This window comes from Colias philodice, chromosome 19 (genome assembly GCF_061535455.1).
Source record: "Colias philodice isolate Cphi_HAF_F1 chromosome 19, ilColPhil1 Martin Lab GWU primary, whole genome shotgun sequence".
NCBI lineage: Eukaryota > Metazoa > Arthropoda > Insecta > Lepidoptera > Pieridae > Colias > Colias philodice.
In genome coordinates this window covers 3,197,397-3,203,396 of record NC_143104.1, presented here as the reverse complement: position 1 = coordinate 3,203,396, position 6,000 = coordinate 3,197,397, and the positions used below count along the sequence as shown (strand labels likewise).

The window sequence follows — 6,000 nt, the reverse complement described above, 5'->3', positions numbered from 1 at the left end:
GTTATTAAATAAACAAAAATAATAATTAATAAATATTTATTAAAAAAAATTATGAGGCGTGCACTTTTGGATTTTCCAAATTATATTTTTATTATCTATTGAAAGATTTTACTGCACTATTCTCTCATAGGTATATATATAAAAAAAAATAACTTTAGCCATAAAATTATTTATCTAATAAGATTCACTAAACTTAGACTCAATAGAAATAAAAGACACAGGTAGACATATAAGATTTTTATGCTTGCGCAAGCGTGTAAAAAGTACTACGGAAAAAAAGGAGAGGCTGCTATAATGATAAGGATTAAAGAAAAATAAAGCGTAAGAGAAAAAATATTTATTTTAGTTTTCAACGACTTTCTGGAGCTTATCAGCGTACATATCTAAACGCGAAGTCATATGAAATCCCCACTGATCTCTTACTTGTCTACATTGGTTCAAATCAACTTCTGCTATCAGTAAACCGTCTCGATTTCTTGGTAAGCCAGGTGTTCTAAACCCATTGGGAGCAGTCACGTAACTGGAACCGAAGTAAGAACTTTTAATTATGTCTTTACCAACAGTAAATTCTTCTGTTCCAACTCTATTGATGCTACAAGTGAAGTACCCATTGGCTATAGCAGCATTGCGAGCCTCAATACCCCAGAATGATTCACCGAATTCTAAAATAGTTGCTGACGGATTAAAAACTACCTCAGCTCCATTCAGCGCAAACATCAACCAGTTTAATGCATGATGCCGTCCATAGCAAATATTTACAGCAATTTTGCCGTATTTCGTATCAAATACTGGATGGTTGGTGTTGCCAGGTTCATAATAAGGTGTTTCGCTGTGACTTCCAACGCTTGGCAGATGGTTTTTACGGTGTTTACCAACATAATTGCCCTGTTCATTGATAACTACTGCCGTATTCCACCAAACACCATCTTCATTTTCCAATATCGGTGATATGATAATTATTTCGTATTTTCTTGCCAACTTGCTGAGGAATTTTGTACTAGGTCCGTCAACAGCAGATTCTGCAAAGTCAACCCATCGTTCTTTTTCTCTTGTGTACAGAAAGAAAGGCATCGGCCATGTTTCTTGTAAACATAATATTTTTACCCCTTCCGAAGCCGCTGCTTCAATAATTCTTTCTACTTTATCGAATATGGCTTGCCTTTGTTCATTAATGGGCTTATCAGTTGATAAAACAATTGAATGTTGTACCAAACCTAACCTCAAAATTCTTGGTTCACGAAGTTGCTCCTTTGAGGCGTGAAATGTATACCCCAAAACATCGAAATTATATTTTACGCCTGCGTCTTTTGTAGGATTATTTATTTTCAACTCACTGTGCTCGCTCCTTCCATAATATATTCTATTAAATTCTCTCAATTCGTTTCCACTCAAATTATTCTTGATAACATCGTCGAGAGATCGCTCCATTTTATTTCAATACACGAACCAATGTAGCTTTGTATAGATAAGTAAATATTATTGCGTAAGAATTTGAGACGCAAATAAAGTTACTTACTTAGTATATGTTTATGCGGTTGGGACTTGATGTGACTACGTATTAACTTGGTCTCATTCACAGTTCGAATGTGTTATAATTGCCATATGCTAAAAATATCTAGGCGGTCTAAGTTCTAACCTAGTCACGTAGGCTGCAGGTATTCAACATAATTAGTATGGGTAGAATAAATTATTTACAATTATTAACACTGCATACAAAACTTGCACACATAATATTGTACATCTGTTGTATAAGTATATCAAATAAAATCAATCTGATCACCAATAAAGTTAAAAAAATCTTATTAATTAATATCTATGAATCAAATAAACAAAAGAAAAAAGCTACTGTTTTTAAGTTTTAAAGAAGTAATTTACTTACTTTAGTAAATTATTTCTTACATCCATTTTAAAAAGAACCGATTATTTTTTAATTAGCGACGCACTCCGGCTTCGCACCGGTGCCATTATGCATTAACATACAAATACATAAAATTGCGTAATTTTAAAAATCTAACCTAATATAGGGCCAGACAGACATACCTACAGTGGGAAGCAGCTTTTTTTACAAGTTATGTTGTGATAAATTTCAGACATTTCTGTAATTCATTAAATACAAAATGTTAGTCGATATTATAATCTTCTTATCTTATATATAAAAATGAATCGCAAAATGTGTTGGTAAGCGCATAACTCGAGAACGGCTGAACCGATTTCGATAATTCTTTTTTTATTATATTCCTTGAAGTACGAGGATGGTTCTTATGTAGAGAAAACGTAAACATGTACCACGGGCGAAGCCGGGGCGGACCGCTAGTTATAATATACATAATAACATCAGACGAAGTATTTCCATTAGACACCTCTATTCCATTTAAAGTCCTTTTCAATGACACCTCTGTCCTCATAATTCATATTCGCGAATTTATTTTATTATACCTTTACATGTACTGAGAGTCCTAAAAATACTTATTTTTCGAATAATGCAACCTGTAAGTTGACACTAATATGTATGTAGGTATTAAAATTTTAAATGTGCGTGTCCAATTCTGCGCAATAGCTTATACGTGATTGACGCATACACAAACATACAAACAGAAAAAAATATATGTGACATAGTGTTGTAGTCTATAAAATAAATAAACAAATTACATACCAATTATTTCTCTTTAAAAAATGGACAGAAATTGTCTGGTTACTGTTTAAATAACATAATACTAGCAGTCCGCCCCGGCTTCGCTCGTGGTACATAGGTATTTCGCAATAAAAGGTAGCCTATGTTCTTTCTGAGGGTCTAAAGATTATCTGTGGCAAATTTTATCAAAATCGGTCCAGTAGTTTATGAGCCTATTCATTACAAACAAACAAACAAAGTTTTCCTCTTTATAATATGTGTAAGATGAAAGTCAATCTATTCTATAATAAGTAATAAAGTGAAGTTCAAGTAGTTAATGGATTTATTAACAACGTGAACTTCGCTTTATTACTTCATATCAAGTCGTAAAACTAATAATGAGAGTTTACTCTCGACCAATCAAATATTTTCGTTCATACGATATTGTCTCAAACATATCTAAGGTCACGGAGCTCAAGTCGAACCACCCAAGTAGATAAACAACGGCCATCTCATTAAATGCTCTACACAACCGGTGACAAGCCGCTAAGCTATATAAAGGCGGGATTGATCGAGAAAATGTAGTCAATCGAACCTTATACATCAGATCGCTCGCATTCAACATGGACGGAGAAACTAAGAGCCTCGAATCTATCATTGAAAACAATCTAAGCGGCCGGGACTTGGACGAGTTTAATAGAATATACTATGGACGGAAGAACCACCATGAGGTCCAGCTGAAGGATTCTTCCATTGCTGCCGCCAAGGACAACAACTTTGAAATCGCTGCCTACGCATTCCCTGCTAAGAAGGAGCACACCAGGCCACCTAGAATTGTCAAGGTCGGAGTAATCCAGCACTCCATTGCCGCACCCACTGACCGGCCAATCAACGAACAAAAGAATGCTATCTTCGCGAAAGTCAAGAAAATCATCGACGTAGCTGGCCAAGAGGGCGTCAACATCCTTTGTTTCCAAGAGCTATGGAATATGCCATTCGCGTTTTGCACCAGGGAGAAGCAACCTTGGTGTGAATTCGCTGAATCCGCTGAAGATGGTCCTACAACGCGTTTCCTTCGCGAGCTTGCAATCAAATACGCAATGGTCATCGTATCTTCCATCCTCGAGAGGGACGAGAAACACGCAGATATCCTGTGGAACACCGCAGTTATTATTAGCGACACTGGCAACGTGATCGGCAAGCACCGCAAAAACCACATTCCGAGAGTGGGCGACTTCAATGAATCTAATTACTACATGGAGGGCAACACGGGACATCCAGTTTTTGCGACTAGGTACGGTAAAATTGCTGTTAATATTTGCTTCGGGCGTCATCACGTTTTGAACTGGATGATGTTCGGCCAGAACGGCGCTGAGATTGTTTTTAACCCGTCAGCGACGATCGCTGCAGAGGCCGGTAGCGAGTACATGTGGAATATCGAGGCGAGGAACGCTGCTATCACCAATTGCTACTTCACAGCGGCTATCAACAGAGTAGGTTTTGAAGAGTTCCCGAATGAGTTCACTTCGGCTGATGGAAAACCTGCGCATAAAGATTTGGGGTTGTTCTATGGTTCCAGCTACTTCTCCTCTCCAGATGGAGTGAGGTGCCCAGGCTTATCGCGTACTAGAGATGGCTTATTAATTTCCGTAATGGATTTGAACATGAACAGGCAGATAAGAGACCGTCGTTGTTATTACATGACGCAACGTTTGGATATGTACGTTAAGAGTCTGAGCAAGGTTTTGGAGTTAGATTTTAAGCCCCAGGTTGTACATGAGAACGAGAAATGTAAGGATAAGGAATAATATGGATCATGGCATTGTTGTTTTTGTTTCAAAATTATAAGTTAAGTTGACAAAAATAAAAGCATTTATGAAAATATATACCTATCTTTTATTTTTTTAATTAAGTCTAAGATGTAATGAATTATTATTATCCTTTTTTGTTTTTATCAAGTTGTTTAATGTTATTAAGCATAATACATACATGCTATGAAATTTATTTACGTACATAAGTACTACATAAGATTTAATCAAAGTACTACGATGTAATTATATTCTAAATCTATTATGCATTATTGCACATTCTAAGATCTTTAAACCAGCATAGCATTCTGATTTCTTATTTAACAAACAATCCATACTAATATTATAAATGCGAAAGTAACTCTGTCTGTCTGTCTGTGACTCAATCACGCCTAAACTACTGAACCAATTTGCATGAAATTTGGTATGGAGATATTTTGATACCCGAGAAAGGACATAGGGTACCTTTTATTGCGAAATATGTACCACGGGCGAAGCCGGGGCGGACCTCTAGTTAGTTATAAGTCTTAAATTGCGAAAACCTATTTTATTTCATTATACGGCCTCTAAATTTAATTAAAATATAAAAGACATATTTTCAAATACAATACATATATTCAATAACCATAAATAGGTAAAGTTATGTACTTAAGTCGAAGTAGAAATTGAAGTTCTTACTCGAAGCAGCTTTTCTATTCATGAAGAATGATGGTAGTTAGTAGTTACCACAGATCACAGAAACTAAAGGGTAGATAGTTACCTACACTATAAATGTTTTCGCAATATTTTCCATGCATTGCACGCACGAAAAATATGCAATAATATTATTTTAAACATGCATGGTAGGGCCGTAGGGTTGCCAACTATACCTACTGTTTTAAACAGTATTCTAACTACTGTTTTTCACTAAATTATACTTTTTACTGTTTAACAAAAAAAAAAGTATACAAAATACTGTTTTCAGCATCAAAGTGCAGACACATTATTATGTGTTACATTTAGATTTTAGACGCTCACAATTTTTTTTTTATTTAGTCAGAGGGCGCACACTACAATAAATACTGTTTGTTTTGCTAAAATACTCTTTAATAATCTTCATAGACCTGAATATACTTTATTTCTTGTAAAAAAAGTCGGCAACCGGTAGGGGATTACTGGTCCGATCTTAAAAATTCTTTCACTATCAGAAAGCTACAATATTTATGATGATTATACGTTATTTGTTAAACCGGATCAACCTGGGAAAACCGGGGCAAAGGAGTAGACGTGGATCATACTAGGATCATCTCTAAATAGCTTTGAATGTTTGCATGTGACGAATAAATTTGTGATCATATGTACTGAATATATACCTGATATAAAAATTATTATATAAATAATTACTCAATGGAATATAAAACTTTTTTTGAAGTCGGTTAAACAGTCGGTTAAAATTAACTTAGCAACACATGTACATACGTATGTAACATTATCTGTTATATTTGACTTATGAGTTTGTTTACATTTTTACCTTACATTTGTTAATTATCTAATATTTTTTTTGTTCTGATAATAGGTAGTTATTTTGGAGCGCAGGGGCAC

At 35.0% G+C, this 6,000-nt stretch overlaps 2 pseudogenes; one reads left to right on the top strand and one right to left on the bottom strand.

Moving 5' to 3' along the window:
• Nucleotides 1–322: 322 nt before the first annotated feature.
• On the bottom strand, nucleotides 323–1,669 carry LOC149479838 (beta-ureidopropionase pyd3 pseudogene; annotated as a pseudogene).
• Nucleotides 1,670–3,179: 1,510 nt separating this feature from the next.
• LOC149479837 (beta-ureidopropionase pyd3 pseudogene) lies at nucleotides 3,180–4,499 on the top strand (annotated as a pseudogene).
• Nucleotides 4,500–6,000: the final 1,501 nt, after the last annotated feature.